The sequence below is a fragment of the Oncorhynchus gorbuscha genome, linkage group LG09, assembly GCF_021184085.1.
Source record: "Oncorhynchus gorbuscha isolate QuinsamMale2020 ecotype Even-year linkage group LG09, OgorEven_v1.0, whole genome shotgun sequence".
Classification (NCBI taxonomy): domain Eukaryota; kingdom Metazoa; phylum Chordata; class Actinopteri; order Salmoniformes; family Salmonidae; genus Oncorhynchus; species Oncorhynchus gorbuscha.
The window spans coordinates 28,573,853-28,593,015 of record NC_060181.1 but is presented as its reverse complement, the minus strand read 5'-3'; the positions used below and the strand labels follow the sequence as shown (position 1 = coordinate 28,593,015).

At 43.4% G+C, this 19,163-nt stretch overlaps 1 protein-coding gene across 1 annotated transcript in view; it reads left to right on the top strand.

Annotated features, from left to right (window-relative positions):
- LOC124043357 (retinoic acid receptor alpha-A-like) overlaps positions 1 to 19,163 on the top strand; it is a 124,197-nt gene that overhangs the window by 55,527 nt on the left and 49,507 nt on the right. The window lies entirely within an intron of this gene.

The following is a 19,163-nucleotide window of genomic DNA, read 5'->3' as shown; positions in this document are numbered from 1 at the left end:
TTGTATGTAGCCAAATGTAGCTGCTGTGCATGTTGGTATCTGTACTGATGGCGCAAAATCCATGACAGGGAGACATAGTGGAGTGGTAACGCGCGTGCAAGCAGTTGCTCCCGACACCACTTGGGTCCACTGCATCATCCACGAGAGGCTCTTGCTGCCATGGGAATGCATGACAGATTGAAAGATGTTTTGGACACTACAGTGAAAATGGTTAACTTTGTTAAAGCAAGGCCCCTGAATATGTGTATTTTCTGCACTATACAATGATATGGGCAGCGACCATGTAATGCTTTTACAACATACACAAGTTCGCTGGTTATCAGGGGGCAAAGAATTGAAACACTTTTTTAAAATTGAGAGACGAGCTTAAAGTTTGCATGAAGACGAGTTTCTCACAACACTGGCCTCTCTGAGTGATGTTTTTTCTCGTCTGAATGATCTGAATCTAGGATTACAGGGACTCTCCGCAACTATATTCAATGTGCGGGACAAAATTGAGGCTATGATTAAGAAGTTAGAGCTCTTCTCTGTCTGCATTAACACACAGGTCTTTCCATCATTGTATGATTTTTTTGTGTGCAAATGACATCAAGCTCACGGACAATGTCAAATGTGATATAGCGATGCAGCTGAGTGAGTTGGGTATGCAATTACACAGGTAATTTCCTGAAATGGATGACTAACAACTGGATTCGTTATCCCTTTCATGCCCTGCCTCCAGTTCACTTACCGATATCTGAACAAGAGAGCCTCATCCTCAAAATTGCAACAAGCGGTTCTGTGAAAATGTCATTTAATCAGAAGCCACTGCTGGATTGGGCTGCGGTCAGAGTGTCCTGCCTTGGCAAATTGTTTGGTAAGACACTGATGCCCTTTGCAACCACATACATATGTGAGAGTGGATTCTCAGTCCTCACTAGCATGAAAACTAAAAGCAGGAACAGACTGTGTGGAAAATTGATTTAAGACAGACTCTCCAGTGAGTTATTCACCATTTTCAATAGACAAATAAGGTTTTATATGTAAGACGGTTAAATAAAGAGCAAAATGATTGATTATTATTATATTGTTATTTGTGCCCTGGTCCTATAAGAGCTCTTTGTCACTTCCCACGAACCGGGTTGTGACAAAAACTCACACTCATTCTTATGTTTAACAAATGTATTGTATAGTGTGTGTGTGGCAGGCTTACAATGGTGGCAAAAAACAACATTTGAGAGTGCGTTGACCCTGGTGCTAGAGGGGGTACGCAGCTAGAGGTTGAATGTTTGAAGGGGTATGGGACAAAAAAAAGTTTGGGAACCACTGTCTTAGTGGTTTTAAATCCTTCAGCTTTCTGCTTTTGCACTTTTGAACTTTTTAAGTGGATTGCAATTTCTCACTTTTAATGATATTGTGTGTGTGTGTGTGTGTGTGTGTGTGTGTGTGTGTGTGTGTGTGTGTGTGTGTGTGTGTGTGTGTGTGTGTGTGTGTGTGTGTGTGTGTGTGTGTGTGTGTGTGTGTGTGTGTGTGTGTGTGTGTGTGTGTGTGTGTGTGTGTGTGTGTGTGTGTGTGTGTGTGTGTGTGTGTGTGTAAAATCCAACATGCTGTATCTGATGATTGGCACTCCAGCAACAGCAGAACTTTTCCTAAGTCTGTTGAAATTAAAGTAGTACTTGTTTGATTTCTCCATCTTACCTTGATCTCTGACAGAAATCCCTCAGCATCCACACACTGTACCCTTCAAGAAGGTTGATCCTATAGTGTCTGTGCCTGTCTGTGTCTGAAGTACAGAACTGGCTGGTGAGAAAGGACGATAGGACTCTCCCAGGAGAAAGATGGATGGATGAGAGGAACTAGTGCAGGTGAATGATAATGTGATTTTCTTTGGTGGTCAAATTCTCAAACACGATGCACATAAACACGATGCACATACTTCCCAAAAAACACGAAGGCCTTTTGAAACACATAATCGACAGAGTTACCCTTGAAACCATGACTATTTTTTCCATAAAAGAGTTGAGTGAGTCATTAATTTTGAAAGGTGACTTTTGAATTGTAATTTACAATATATACAGTGTGTTCAGAAAGTATTCAGACCCCTTGACTTTTGCCAAATTGTGTTGTGTTACTGCCTAAATTTAAAATTGATTCAATGTAGATGTTTTTTGTCACTGGGCTACACACAATACCCCGTAATGTCAAAGTGAAATTATATTTTTCTAAATGTTTGTAAATTAATTAAAAATCAAAAGTTGCCTATAGTCAATATTCAGTATTCAACCCCTTTCTTATAGCAAGCCTAAATAAATTCAGGAGTAAAAAACAGCTTAACAAGTCACATAATAAGTTGCATGGACTCACTCTGTGTGTAATAATAGTCTTTAACATGATTTTAGATTGACAAGCTCATCTCTTTACCCCACACATACAATTATCTGTAAGGTCCCTCTGTCAAGCAGGGAATTTCAAACACAGATTCAACCACAAAGACCATGGAGGTTTTCCAATGTCTCGGAAAGAAGGGCTCCTATTGGTAGATTGGTAAAACATATACAGTCGGAAATTTACATACACTTAGGTTGGAGTCATGAAAACTCCTTTTTCAACCACTCCGCAAATTTCTTGATAACAAACTATAGTTTTGGCAAGTTCTGTTAGGACATCTACTTTGCGCATGACATGACACAAGTCATTTTTCCAACAATTGTTTACAGAAATATTATTTCACTTATCATTCACTGTATCACAATTCCAGTGGGTCAGAAGTTTACATGCACAAAGTTGACTGTGCCTTTAAACAGCTTGGAAAATTCCAGAAAATTATGTAATGGCTTTAGAAGCTTCTGAAAGGCTAATTGACATAATTTGAGTCAATTGGAGGTGTATCTGGGGATGTATTTCAAGGCCTACCTTCAAACTCAGTGCTTATACCACTCAGGAAGGAACCTTCAAACTCAGAGTCATACCACTCAGGAAGGAGACGCGTTCTGTCCGCATTCCTAGAGATGAACGTACTTTGGTGCGAAAAGTGAAAATCAATCTCAGAATAACAGCAAAGGACCTTTTGAAGATGCTGGAGGAAACAGGTACAAAAGTATCTATATCAACAGTAAAACAAGTCCTATATTGACATAACTGAAAGGCCGCTCAGCAAGGAAGAAGCCACTGCTCCAAAACCGCCACAAAAAAGCCAGACTATGGTTTGGAACTGCTCATGGGGTCAAATATTGTACTTTTTGGAGAAATGTCCTCTGGTCTGATAAAACAAAAATAGAACTGTTTGGCTATAATGACCATCGTTATGTTTGGAGGAAAAATGGGGAGGCTTGCAAGCAGAAGAACACCATCCCAACCGTTAAGCACAGGGTGGCTGCATCATGTTGTGGGGGTGCTTTGCTGCAGGAGGGACTGGTGCACTTCACAAAATAGATGGCATCAGGAAAATTATTTAGATATATTGAAGCAACATCTCAAGACATCAGTCAGGAAGTTAAAGCTTGGTCACAAATGGGTCTTCCAAATGCACAATGACCCCAAGCATACTTCTAAAGTTGTGGCAAAATGGCTTAAGGACAACAAGGTCAAGGTATTGGAGTGGCCTTCACAAAGCCCTGATCTCAATCCCATAGAAAATTTGTGGGCAGAACTGAAAAATGTGTGTGCGAGCAAGGAGGCCTACAAACCTGACTCAGTTACACCAGCTCTACACCAGCTCTGTCAGGAGGAATGAGACAAATTGTGGGAAACTTGTGGAAGGCTACCCGAAAAGTTTGACCCAAGTTAAACAATTTAAAGGCAATGCTACTAAATAATAATTGAGTGTATGTAAACTTCTGACCCACTGGGAATGTGATGAAAGAAATAAAAGCAGAAATAAATCATTATCTCTACTATTATTCTGACATTTCACATTCTTAAAATAAAGTGGTGATCCTGACTGACATAAGACAGGGAATTTTTACTAGGAATAAATGTCAGGAATTGTGAAAAACTTAGTTTAAATGTATTTGGCTAAGGTGTATGTAAACTTCCAACTTCAACTGTATATCCCTTTGAGCATAGTGAAGTTACTAATTACACTTTGGATGGTGTATCAATGTTCTCAGTCATTACAAAGATACAGGCATTATTCCTGACTCAGTTTCCAGAGAGGAGGGAAACTGCTCAGGGATTTCACTTTGAGGCCAATTGTCACGTTCTGACCTTAGTTCTTTTGTTTTGTCTTTGTTTTAGTATGGTCAGGGCGTGAGTTGGGTGGGTTGTCTATGTTCCGTTTTCTATGTTGTGTTTTTGCGTTTTGGCCTGGTATGGTTCTCAATCAGAGGCAGGTGTCGTTAGTTGTCTCTGATTGAGAATCATACTTAGTTAGCCTTTTCCCACTTGTGTTTCGTGGGTGTTTATTTTCTGTCTAGTGTGTTTTGTCACCTTACAGAACTGTTTCGGTTTCATTTCTTTCTCTGTTATTTTGTTTAGTGTTCTGAGTTTAAATAAATATCATCATGAACACATACCACATCCTCACCTCATTCCAACGACGATCGTTACACCAATGGTGACTTTAAAACAGTTACAGAGTTTAATGGCTGTAATAAGAGAATACTGAGGATGGATCAACAACATTGTAGTTTCTTCACGATACTAATCTAGTTGACCGAGTGAAAAGGAAGCCTGTACAGAATAAAAAATATTTCAAAACATGCGTCCCGTTTGTAACAAGGCACTAAAGTAATACTGCAAAAAATGGGGCAAAGCAATTAACGTTTTGTCCTGAATACAAGGTGTTGTTTGGGGCAAATCCAATACAACACATTACTGAGTACCACTCTCCATATTTTCAAGCATAGTGGTGGCTGCATAGTGTCATTTGTATGCTTGTAATCATTAAGGACTGGGGAGATTTTCAGGATAAAAAATAAATGAAATGGAGCTAAGCTCAGGAAAAGTCCTAGAGGAAAAGCTGGTTCAGTCTGCTTTCCACCAGACACTGGGAGACAAATTCACCTTTCAGCGGGATAATAACCTAAAACAACAAGACAGTGAGTGGCTAAGTTACAGTTTGGTCATAAATCTACTTGAAAATCTGTGATCAACCACCAATTTGACAGAGCTTGAAGAATTTTGAAAATAATAATGGGCAAATGTTGCACAATCCAGGTGTGGAAAGCTCTTAGAGACTTACAGAGAAAGACAGCTGTAATCTCTGCTAAAGGTGCTTGTACAAAGTATTGACTCGGAGGTGTGAATACGTATGTAAATGTGATATTTCTGTGTTAGCAAAGCTTTAGAAAAACATGTTTTCACTTTGTAATTATAGGGTATTGTGTGTAGATGATTGAGAGAAAAAACAACTGAATCCATTTTGAATTCAGGCTGTAACACAACAATAAGTCAAGGAGTATGAATACTTTCTGAAGGCATATTTCAATTCCCCCCTATTGAGAAGGGTATCCTCCACTGCATGTTTCAAAAGACAGTTCCACACATAGTACACTGTCTCCTTTTGAATTAAATGATCAAAGTATTAAATATTACGTTTGACAGGAAGACATGAGAGGCGTTGCACATGATAAAGGTAAGATAACCACTAGTGGATCATGCTGTGAAGGTAACTCTTCTGTCCGAAAAATGAGAACTGCACTGTCCTTGAAATCAACCACTTGATGTGAGCGGCATGCATCATCAACCAACCCACTAAAGAACTGAGTACATTTAGCCGTTGGAGTGTGTGTGTGTGTGTGTGTGTGTGTGTGTGTGTGTGTGTGTGTGTGTGTGTGTGTGTGTGTGTGTGTGTGTGTGTGTGTGTGTGTGTGTGTGTGTGTGTGTGTGTGTGTGTGTGTGTGTGTGTGTGTGTGTGTGTGTGTGTGTGTGTGTGTGTGTGTGTGTGTGTGTGTGTGTGTGTGTGTGTTGTAGCGATCATGTTGCTCCATTCCATTGTCAGCGACAAGAACAGTTTACGTTTCACAGGTTATTGCCGCTCTTTGATTGCATCAGCAGTGAGGGCTCACGTCCACTTCACGCTCCATTAGCCCTGAGGGAAAGAAGACATTGCTCTCCTCTTTTGTTTTTTTCTCTCCTATTTCTCCCCCACAGACTCACAGAGAACGTGATGGTCTCTATTCTTCTGCACTCCTCCTGGTCTGGTCTGGCCTCCCCAAAGAGCACGTGCCAAACTCATTCCATGGAGGGCCGAATGGCTGTGGGTTTTCTCTCCTTCCTTGTACTTGATTGATGAATTAAGTTGACTGGTTAGTAAGGAACTCCCTTCACCTGGTCTTAATTGAAAGGAGAAAGCTAAAACCAGCAGACACTTGGACCTCCATGGAATGAGTTTGACACCCTTACCATAGGGATACTGTATAATGTACAGTATATAGTGTTTTATTTAATTACGTTGTTCTCCCACACTGAGCAGAGAACAAAGGAACCATTCCCTTCCTCCATGTGTTGCTGTGATGAGGTTGTGTACCTTAGCTTACTCCATTCCTGCAGTGAAAAGGGGATAATACCTAGTCAGTTGCACAACGGAATTTATTCAACCGAAATGTGTATTCCGCATTTAACCGAAGCCCTCTTAATCAGAAAGGTGCGGTGGCGGTCTTAATTGACATCTAGGTGATCAGTGCCCGGGGAGCAGTTGTTGCTGCTACCTAACCCAAGCAGGTGCCCTGTCCTTCCTATTAGCTGCGCTAGGATGCTAATGTAGTGTTGTTTACTCGAGTGCTATTGAAGACAGTGATGATGATGGTTATGTGATAAGAAACATTGTACAGGTAGCTAGGTACTGTGGGTTTGGTAGCACTTTATTTTACGGTACTGCTTCTGTTGGTATTTCCATGGTATTTTAGAGGAAATTCTCTCTTCAGTCAGAGGGACCCGGGCTCAGGAGGCCCATGCTTCAGCTTGTGCCTTGTAGATACCCTTACGGAATTTCACATGTGAACACGTGAAATGTTCCAAAAACACATGTTTTCACATGAGTTCCACGTGACATCATGTGGTTTTTCTGTAAAGGTAACTAGCTCCATGTTCCGAGTTTGGGCACAAAGGAGTGTGTGTGTGTTTGTTTTTGTGTGCGGGTGCATGTGTGTGTGCGTACATGCGTGTGTATGTCTGCATGTGTCCAGTTAGTGATGTTAGAGAGTATGATATGGAGCTGATATGGAGAAGTAATTGCAGGCCCCTACAGTCACATTTCCCCTGCTCTGGTTTCTGACATAGAGACTTCAGAAAGCTGGCTGGCTTGCTTACTGGCTTGCTTAACATCATCTGTGTTTCACTGGTGTCTGACCACACACTATCTCCACTGAGGGATGTTATGTGTTTGTATGGTGTGTGTGGAGGGGGATGGTAATATATCACTGTCTCCCAGAGAGGGGGGACATTCATGGCTAGGCGAGCTCTAGGGGAGAACTTCCCCAGTACAATCAATTACCCAGCACTCCAAGCAAATGACCAGGAGCAGATACGTCCTAGTGATGCATCAGACAACAGGCCTGGAAAATAGATGGGTTTTTAATACCTACGGACCGATGAAGTTAGGAGGAGGGACGGATGGATGGAATACATCTAGCGAGGGAGACCGTTGTCCATCTCATCATTACCCCCTTCTACTGGAGATATTACTACTGCTTTTTACTCCAAATGAAAGACTGAAACAATGTATCTTCCCTCCCTCATTCTATGGATAAGTATTTTCCTCTTGAATCACTTTGTATTTGATTGACCCTGTAGGACGGATACTATGTAAAGGGTCAGGGCCTTAGGGGCACCTTTTAGAACTAGTAATAGATTACCATGAGAACACTATACTTTTATGCCTAGGTAAAAACACAGACTGTGTTCACACAGACAGCACAATTCTGATCTTTTTATTCACTCATTTTTCTTTTGACCAATCAGGTCAGCTCTTTTGAAAATATTTGGTTAAAGATCAGAATTGGGCTGCCTTTGTAAATGTTGGTAAAGTCACCATAGACAGTAGTTGTAGTGGAGTTTGTAAACTATGGTGAAGTGTACACTATGCCGAATGAAATGTGCAGTAAATAACCAGGTCTATTGTAACATTGAATTTATTCTCAGTTACTTTCCTGGCTGAATAAAAGCTGAATAAAAGTTTAAATAAATGCAGTAAGGGCCTCCCGGGTGGTGCAGTGGTCTAAAGCACTGCATCGCAGTGCTAGCTATGCCACCAGAGATTCTGGGTTTGAGTCCAGGATCCAGCCAGCTGCGACCGGGAGGCCCATGGGGGCGGCTCACAATTGGCCCAGCGTCGTCCGAGCTAGGGAGGGTTTGGCCGGCAGGGATGTCCTTGTCTCATCGCGCACTAGCGACTCCTGCTGACCAGGTCGCCAGGTGTACGGTGTTTCCTCCGACACATTGGTGCGGCTGGATGGATTGGCATTGTGTCAAGAAGCAGTGCGGCTTGGTTGGGTTGTGTTTCGGAGGACGCATGGCTCTCGACCTTCGCCTCTCCCGAATAGGTACGGGAGTTGCAGCGATGAGACTGTGACCACTACCAATTGGAGAGAAAAAGGGGGTAAAAATATATATATATATATATATAAATATATATATATATAAAAAATAAACTCAATGCAGTATGACCCTCTTGGTAATCTAGGGTAGAGTGCATAACTGTGGTAAATCTAGGCTGGAGTGTGCACTACTATAGTAATCTAGGGTAGAGTGCACTACTGTGGTAAATCTAGGCTGGAGTGTGCACTACTATAGTAATCTAGGGTAGAGTGCACTACTGTGGTAAATCTAGGCTGGAGTGTGCACTACTATAGTAATCTAGGGTAGAGTGCACTACTGTGGTAAATCTAGGCTGGAGTGTGCACTACTATAGTAATCTAGGGTAGAGTGCACTACTGTGGTAAATCTAGGCTGGAGTGTGCACTACTATAGTAATCTAGGGTAGAGTGCACTACTGTGGTAAATCTAGGCTGGAGTGTGCACTACTATAGTAATCTAGGGTAGAGTGCACTACTGTGGTAAATCTAGGCTGGAGTGTGCACTACTATAGTAATCTAGGGTAGAGTGCACAACTGTGGTAAATCTAGGCTGGAGTGTGCACTACTATAGTAATCTAGGGTAGAGTGCATAACTGTGGTAAATCTAGGCTGGAGTGTGCACTACTATAGTAATCTAGGGTAGAGTGCATAACTGTGGTAAATCTAGGCTGGAGTGTGCACTACTATAGTAATCTAGGGTAGAGTGCATAACTGTGGTAAATCTAGGCTGGAGTGTGCACTACTATAGTAATCTAGGGTAGAGTGCACTACTGTGGTAAATCTAGGCTGGAGTGTGCACTACTATAGTAATCTAGGGTAGAGTGCACTACTGTGGTAAATCTAGGCTGGAGTGTGCACTACTATAGTAATCTAGGGTAGAGTGCACTACTGTGGTAAATCTAGGCTGGAGTGTGCACTACTATAGTAATCTAGGGTAGAGTGCATAACTGTGGTAAATCTAGGCTGGAGTGTGCACTACTATAGTAATCTAGGGTAGAGTGCATAACTGTGGTAAATCTAGGCTGGAGTGTGCACTACTATAGTAATCTAGGGTAGAGTGCATAACTGTGGTAAATCTAGGCTGGAGTGTGCACTACTATAGTAATCTAGGGTAGAGTGCACTACTGTGGTAAATCTAGGCTGGAGTGTGCACTACTATAGTAATCTAGGGTAGATTGCACTACTGTGGTAAATCTAGGCTGGAGTGTGCACTACTATAGTAATCTATGGTAGAGTGCACTACTGTGGTAAATCTAGGCTGGAGTGTGCACTACTATAGTAATCTAGGGTAGAGTGCACTACTGTGGTAAATCTAGGCTGGAGTGTGCACTACTATAGTAATCTAGGGTAGAGTGCACTACTGAGGTAAATCTAGGCTGGAGTGTGCACTACTATAGTAATCTAGGGTAGAGTGCACTACTGTGGTAAATCTAGGCTGGAGTGTGCACTACTATAGTAATCTAGGGTAGAGTGCACTACTGTGGTAAATCTAGGCTGGAGTGTGCACTACTATAGTAATCTAGGGTAGAGTGCACTACTGTGGTAAATCTAGGCTGGAGTGTGCACTACTATAGTAATCTAGGGTAGAGTGCACTACTGTGGTAAATCTAGGCTGGAGTGTGGACTACTATAGTAATCTAGGGTAGAGTGCACTACTGTGGTAAATCTAGGCTGGAGTGTGCACTACTATAGTAATCTAGGGTAGAGTGTGGACTACTATAGTAATCTAGGGTGGAATGTGCACTACTATAGTAATCTAGGGTGGAATGTGCACTACTATAGTAATCTAGGCTGGAGTGTGCACTACTGTAGTAAATTAGAGTGGAGTGTGCACTACTGTGGTAATCTAGGCTGGAGTGTGCACTACTATATTAATCTAGGCTGGAGTGTGCACTACTGTAGTAAACTAGAGTGGAGTGTGCACTACTGTTGTAAACTAGAGTGGAGTGTGCACTACTGTGGTAATCTAGGCTGGAGTGTGCACTACTATAGTAATCTAGGCTGGAGTGTGCACTACTGTAGTAAACTAGAGTGGAGTGTGCACTACTGTGGTAATCTAGGCTGGAGTGTGCACTACTATAGTAATCTAGGCTGGAGTGTGCACTACTGTAGTAAACTAGAGTGGAGTGTGCACTACTGTTGTAAACTAGAGTGGAGTGTGCACTACTGTGGTAATCTAGGCTGGAGTGTGCACTACTGTGGTAATCTAGGCTGGAGTGTGCACTACTGTAGTAAACTAGAGTGGAGTGTGCATAACTGTTGTAAACTAGAGTGGAGTGTGCACTACTGTGGTAATCTAGGCTGGGGTGTGCACTACTATAGTAATCTAGGGTAGAGTGCATAACTGTGGTAAATCTAGGCTGGAGTGTGCACTACTATAGTAATCTAGGGTAGAGTGCATAACTGTGGTAAATCTAGGCTGGAGTGTGCACTACTATAGTAATCTAGGGTAGAGTGCATAACTGTGGTAAATCTAGGCTGGAGTGTGCACTACTATAGTAATCTAGGGTAGAGTGCATAACTGTGGTAAATCTAGGCTGGAGTGTGCACTACTATAGTAATCTAGGGTAGAGTGCACTACTGTGGTAAATCTAGGCTGGAGTGTGCACTACTATAGTAATCTAGGGTAGAGTGCATAACTGTGGTAAATCTAGGCTGGAGTTTGCACTACTATAGTAATCTAGGGTAGAGTGCATAACTGTGGTAAATCTAGGCTGGAGTGTGCACTACTATAGTAATCTAGGGTAGAGTGCATAACTGTGGTAAATCTAGGCTGGAGTGTGCACTACTATAGTAATCTAGGGTAGAGTGCACTACTGTGGTAAATCTAGGCTGGAGTGTGCACTACTATAGTAATCTAGGGTAGATTGCACTACTGTGGTAAATCTAGGCTGGAGTGTGCACTACTATAGTAATCTATGGTAGAGTGCACTACTGTGGTAAATCTAGGCTGGAGTGTGCACTACTATAGTAATCTAGGGTAGAGTGCACTACTGTGGTAAATCTAGGCTGGAGTGTGCACTACTATAGTAATCTAGGGTAGAGTGCACTACTGAGGTAAATCTAGGCTGGAGTGTGCACTACTATAGTAATCTAGGGTAGAGTGCACTACTGTGGTAAATCTAGGCTGGAGTGTGCACTACTATAGTAATCTAGGGTAGAGTGCACTACTGTGGTAAATCTAGGCTGGAGTGTGCACTACTATAGTAATCTAGGGTAGAGTGCACTACTGTGGTAAATCTAGGCTGGAGTGTGCACTACTATAGTAATCTAGGGTAGAGTGCACTACTGTGGTAAATCTAGGCTGGAGTGTGGACTACTATAGTAATCTAGGGTAGAGTGCACTACTGTGGTAAATCTAGGCTGGAGTGTGCACTACTATAGTAATCTAGGGTAGAGTGTGGACTACTATAGTAATCTAGGGTGGAATGTGCACTACTATAGTAATCTAGGGTGGAATGTGCACTACTATAGTAATCTAGGCTGGAGTGTGCACTACTGTAGTAAATTAGAGTGGAGTGTGCACTACTGTGGTAATCTAGGCTGGAGTGTGCACTACTATATTAATCTAGGCTGGAGTGTGCACTACTGTAGTAAACTAGAGTGGAGTGTGCACTACTGTTGTAAACTAGAGTGGAGTGTGCACTACTGTGGTAATCTAGGCTGGAGTGTGCACTACTATAGTAATCTAGGCTGGAGTGTGCACTACTGTAGTAAACTAGAGTGGAGTGTGCACTACTGTGGTAATCTAGGCTGGAGTGTGCACTACTATAGTAATCTAGGCTGGAGTGTGCACTACTGTAGTAAACTAGAGTGGAGTGTGCACTACTGTTGTAAACTAGAGTGGAGTGTGCACTACTGTGGTAATCTAGGCTGGAGTGTGCACTACTGTGGTAATCTAGGCTGGAGTGTGCACTACTGTAGTAAACTAGAGTGGAGTGTGCATAACTGTTGTAAACTAGAGTGGAGTGTGCACTACTGTGGTAATCTAGGCTGGGGTGTGCACTACTATAGTAATCTAGGGTAGAGTGCATAACTGTGGTAAATCTAGGCTGGAGTGTGCACTACTATAGTAATCTAGGGTAGAGTGCATAACTGTGGTAAATCTAGGCTGGAGTGTGCACTACTATAGTAATCTAGGGTAGAGTGCATAACTGTGGTACATCTAGGCTGGAGTGTGCACTACTATAGTAATCTAGGGTAGAGTGCATAACTGTGGTAAATCTAGGCTGGAGTGTGCACTACTATAGTAATCTAGGGTAGAGTGCATAACTGTGGTAAATCTAGGCTGGAGTGTGCACTACTATAGTAATCTAGGGTAGAGTGCATAACTGTGGTAAATCTAGGCTGGAGTGTGCACTACTATAGTAATCTAGGGTAGAGTGCATAACTGTGGTAAATCTAGGCTGGAGTGTGCACTACTATAGTAATGTAGGGTAGAGTGCACTACTGTGGTAAATCTAGGCTGGAGTGTGCACTACTATAGTAATCTAGGGTAGAGTGCATAACTGTGGTAAATCTAGGCTGGAGTGTGCACTACTATAGTAATCTAGGGTAGAGTGCATAACTGTGGTAAATCTAGGCTGGAGTGTGCACTACTATAGTAATCTAGGGTAGAGTGCATAACTGTGGTAAATCTAGGCTGGAGTGTGCACTACTATAGTAATCTAGGGTAGAGTGCATAACTGTGGTAAATCTAGGCTGGAGTGTGCACTACTATAGTAATCTAGGGTAGAGTGCATAACTGTGGTAAATCTAGGCTGGAGTGTGCACTACTATAGTAATCTAGGGTAGAGTGCATAACTGTGGTAAATCTAGGCTGGAGTGTGCACTACTATAGTAATGTAGGGTAGAGTGCACTACTGTGGTAAATCTAGGCTGGAGTGTGCACTACTATAGTAATCTAGGGTAGAGTGCACTACTGTGGTAAATCTAGGCTGGAGTGTGCACTACTATAGTAATCTATGGTAGAGTGCACTACTGTGGTAAATCTAGGCTGGAGTGTGCACTACTATAGTAATCTAGGGTAGAGTGCACTACTGTGGTAAATCTAGGCTGGAGTGTGCACTACTATAGTGATCTAGGGTAGAGTGCACTACTGTGGTAAATCTAGGCTGGAGTGTGCACTACTATAGTAATCTAGGGTAGAGTGCACTACTGTGGTAAATCTAGGCTGGAGTGTGCACTACTATAGTAATCTAGGGTAGAGTGCACTACTGTGGTAAATCTAGGCTGGAGTGTGCACTACTATAGTAATCTAGGGTAGAGTGTGGACTACTATAGTAATCTAGGGTGGAATGTGCACTACTATAGTAATCTAGGGTGGAATGTGCACTACTATAGTAATCTAGGCTGGAGTGTGCACTACTGTAGTAAACTAGAGTGGAGTGTGTACTACTGTGGTAATCTAGGCTGGAGTGTGCACTACTATAGTAATCTAGGCTGGAGTGTGCACTACTGTAGTAAACTAGAGTGGAGTGTGCACTACTGTTGTAAACTAGAGTGGAGTGTGCACTACTGTGGTAATCTAGGCTGGAGTGTGCACTACTGTAGTAAACTAGAGTGGAGTGTGCATAACTGTTGTAAACTAGAGTGGAGTGTGCACTACTGTGGTAATCTAGGCTGGAGTGTGCACTACTACAGTAATCTAGGGTCTAGTGTGTACTACTATAGTAATCTAGGGTGGAATGTGCACTACTATAGTAATCTAGGCTGGAGTGTGCACTACTGTAGTAAACTAGAGTGGAGTGTGCACTACTGTTGTAAACTAGAGTGGAGTGTGCACTACTGTGGTAATCTAGGCTGGAGTGTGCACTACTACAGTAATCTAGGGTGGCGTGTGTACTTCTATTGTAATCTAGGGTGGAGTGTGCACTACTGTGGTAATCTAGGGTCTAGTGTGTACTACTATAGTAATCTAGGGTGGAATGTGCACTACTATAGTAATCTAGGCTGGAGTGTGCACTACTGTAGTAAACTAGAGTGGAGTGTGCACTACTGTTGTAAACTAGAGTGGAGTGTGCACTACTGTGGTAATCTAGGCTGGAGTGTGCACTACTACAGTAATCTAGGGTGGCGTGTGTACTTCTATTGTAATCTAGGGTGGAGTGTGCACTACTGTGGTAATCTAGGGTCTAGTGTGTACTACTATAGTGACCTAGGGTGGAGTGTGCACTACTGTAGTAATCTAGGATGGAGTGTGCACTACTGTGTTAATCTAGGGTGGAATGTGCACTACTGTGGTAATCTAGGGTGGGCTGTGTACTCCTATTCTAGGGTGGAGTGTTCACTACTGTGGTATTCTAGGGTGGAGTGTTCACTACTGTGGTATTCTAGGGTGGAGTGTGCACTACTGTGCAGTTTTCAGCTGAAGTGATCTTGGCCGCCGTGTGAAGAGGCTGTTAAATAAAGACACTTTGCCGCGCCTCGCCACTCTCTCACACTCTCACTTCAAGGCATGCTACCACGCTTTATAGGACCACTGCTCTCCAGGACACTCAGCTAATCCTCATCTGGTCAATGAGCTACGTCCTGTTCACCCTCCCTCTCCCTTCCCCCTGTCGTCCCTCCCCCTCTCCCTTCCTCTCGCCTTCCCTCTCCTTCCCTCCTGTCCTCCCTCCCTCTCTATCTTTCTCTCTGGCTGCTGAAGTAGTCGACAGACAGGCAGCTTTCTGGGCTGGTGGATGCCTGGGATAACACACACATGCACACTGCGTTAACGTTTCGTAAAGAGGGCTGCGGGTTGGACCATCTGTGTGGACCATCCACCCAGCGCCACGGCAAACTAACAGATGCACCAGTAAATAAACGGCATATTTCTTCATGGCGACCAGTTGCCACATCCCATAATACCAAGGCAGGCTTTAACACCCACCAGGTGGGGAGCGATGAACGACACATAACTCTACCCACGCCAGCAGAGAGAGTTACACTTAATGGTGGTGTGTGTGTTTGCATGTGGGTGCGTGTGTGTGTGCCAGTTGGGAGACACTTGTAAGGTGATGTTATGACCTTGCAGCAGGGTGGATGATACAATAGTTAAACCAGTTGAGCTACCAGTGGTAACACAGTGGTATTGTATACGGCCAGCATTGGTACTGTATCTGCCCAATAGTGGTACTGTATCTGCCCAGCATTGGTACTGTTTCCAGCCAGCAGTGGTACTGTAACGGCCATCAGTGGTACTGTATCCATCCAGCAGCGGTACTGTATCTGGCCAGCAGTGGTATTGTATCTGGCCAGCAGTGGTATTGTATCTGGCCAGCAGTGGTATTGTATCTGGCCAGCAGTGGTATTGTATCTGTCCAGCAGTGCTATTGTGTCTGTCCAGCAGTGGTATTGTATCTGGCCAGCAGTGGTATTGTATCTGGCCAGCAGTGGTATTGTATCTGGCCAGTAGTGGTATTGTATCTGGCCAGCAGTGGTATTGTATCTGGCCAGCAGTGGTGGCCAGCAGTGGTATTGTATCTGGCCAGCAGTGGTATTGTATCTATCTGGCCAGCAGTGGTATTGTAGTCTGGCCAGCAGTGGTATTGTATCTGGCCAGCAGTGGCATTGTATCTGGCCAGCATTGTGGCCAGCAGTATTGTATCTGGCCAGCAGTGGTATTGTATCTGGCCAGCAGTGGTATTGTATCTGGCCAGCAGTGGTATTGTATCTGGCCAGCAGTGGTATTGTATCTGGCCAGCAGTGGTATTGTATCTGGCCAGCAGTGGTATTGTATCTGGCCAGCAGTGGTATTGTATCTGGCCAGCAGTGGTATTGTATCTGGCCAGCAGTGGTATTGTATCTGGCCAGCAGTGGTATTGTATCTGGCCAGCAGTGGTACTGTATCTGGCCAGCAGTGGTATTGTATCTGGCCAGCAGTGGTACCAGTGTTGTAGTACTCGAGACATGTCTCGAGACCACATATCGAGGGTCTTGTGTAGGTGTCGAATACATTTGTACTCATTCTTGACTCTGTTTTGGACAGTGAGAACTCTTAATTTCTTCCCGAGACGAGTTGAGACCACTTTGCCAGGCCAAAATATATGCATTCCTTTCTTGAAATGTTCATATCTTAACAGTCTTATCTATTATAGACATGTTTGCGCAGTGGCGAACCTATAGGACTTCAGTGTGTGACATGTTTGTGATTCTGAAAGGACAGCAACCGTAATACCAGCACATTCATGTAGGAGAGGTCACTTTTTGTAAAACACGAAGGGCCAGTAGTGTACTGAAGGGTATACACAGGTGTAAGCCATATATTATTCTATAGAGCTGTCAGTGTCTATGGGGGTCAAAGTTGATGTACTGTGATCCTGCCTCTCCAATTGTCTCTCTCTATTCATTAGTGAAATTAACATTATGTGTGTGTGTTGTGTTTTAATGACCTTAGCAGCTGATTAAGTTAAGTGTGTATATATTTTAGGATTCGTTACTTACACCTGATGTCACAAATAGGGCAACACATCCAAGCGTTCTGTCATAACAACAGCAGTCAAGCACCCAAGCTAACTGGCTAACGTTGGCTAGCTTGCTAGCTACTTCTCGACACAAATGAGTGCACAGCTCAATCTGACCATTTGTCTCGCCCTAGCAGAGCTGGTTAGGCTGTTTTATGTTATCCAGAGCATTGGTGACTGCAACTGTGCTGCTGGCAACAATTTAATTGTGTTTTTTTGCCAACGTTTACGGACACCGGACATATTCAACGGATGTTGAGCGTTCGTAAATGTGTCCGTTATTCTTCGCTCTGGCACACTCAGATGAGAGTGCTCTGAAATTGGAGTAGATAGCCAGAGCGAATTTACCAGCTACATCAAGACTTGTAGCTAGCTAGCTAAACAATGAACCATAATCACAACTCATGACATTACTACCCTGCATTCATCTGCAAGTAGCTAACCAACCAGGTTCAATGTTAGCTAGCTAACATTAGGCTATAGCTAGCATAGCGAATGGCTCTGAGATATGAATAATATTACTACACAGAGCATACATGTAACGTTAGCTAGCGAGCCAGCCATCTAACATTAGCTACCTAGCTAACAGTACACTTTAACTTGAAACAAAAATCCACTATACATGGATGGACTCTTCTCCCTCTGTTCCAGATGCCATGATTGCCCTTAGTTTGAAGATGTAATCCAGAGACAGGTGTTTTCTCTATCTCGTTAGCCATCATACTTTAATTCCACTGATTTCAAAACTCGGTCCTCCAGAAACTGGAGAGCAACACTTATGCAGTTCTACTACACAACATATAAACAAAAGCAGCGTTAGACTGGATTATCTACACATACTGACCAGCTCAAATAGACAGAAGCGTGCTACATGCAGTCCAATCCGAACTCATCTGGCGTCATGTCCTGCCCACTCATGAGCTCAGCCAATCATGGCTAGCAGGAAGGTTGCTGACATTTTCTGTGGCTAAACCAACTAGGCTCGTAATTAAAAATAAATATTTGTGTTTACAGATGGAATACAAGTTTGTTATTAAGGCACATGAAAGTTCACGTTCCAGAAGGCATTTCTGCCAAAAAACGCATTTAGATGATTTTTTACGTTCAAATGCCTCTCCTGTGAAGTAGTGACGTGCGACATACTCCTACACACACACAGTGGGTTAGTGACACCCCGAAACGAAATTGTCTAATTACCTTAAATAGACCCTATTGTACCCTGCATGCTGTACAGTATGCAGTACCTGCACTGTGATAGTCTTAGAGGTCCGTTAAAAGCGCAGAGAGCATCATGAAGAACAAGGAACACACCAGGCAGGTCCGAGATACCAAATACTTTCGCAAGGCACTGTATCTAGGCCAGCCCAGCGCTTACAAAACACCTCATAGAAATATATATTTCTCTCTATCTCAAATCTTTTTTTATGCGATTATGAAAGGGCTTTGTATTGTAAAGCAGAGCAGACAGAGGGAGGGAGGATGTGCCTGCTTTAATTTGTGGTAGTCAACCAACTCAGACTAATAGGAGGTCCCTTGGGGTACGGCAGACAGCGACGGTGGGTCCCCCATAATGCAGTTCTGTTCCTCCTCCAGGATCTCGTCCTGATTGGTTGGGAGCATCTGCCGCTGATCAGGGTGCTATGATGTAGGGATGGATGATGAATCAACACTCTGGGTTGTGTTCATTAGGCACCAAATGGAAGAAAACAGATTTAAACAGGGAGAGACTACCATCTGTTACTTCCGGCGCCGACTGAGATGGCCGCCTCGCTTCGCGTTCCTAGGAAACTATGCAGTTTTTTGTTTTTTTACGTGTTATTTCTTACATTAGTACCCCAGGTCATCTTAGGTTTCATTACATACAGTCGAGAAGAACTACTGAATATAAGATCAGCGTCAACTCACCATCAGTACGACCAAGAATGTTTTCCGCGACGCGGATCCTGTGTTCTGCCTTACAAACAGGACAACGGAATGGATCGCATGCAGCGACCCAAGGAAACGACTCCGAAAAAGAGGGAAACGCGGCGGTGTTCTGGTCAGACTCCGAAAAAGGGCACATCGCGCACCACTTCCCAGTATTCTTCTTGCCAATGTCCAGTCTCTCGACAACAAGGTTGATGAAATCCGAGCAAGGGTGGCATTCCAGAGGGACATCAGAGACTGCAACGTTCTCTGCTTTACGGAGACATGGCTTACTGGGAAAACGCTATCCAGGGCG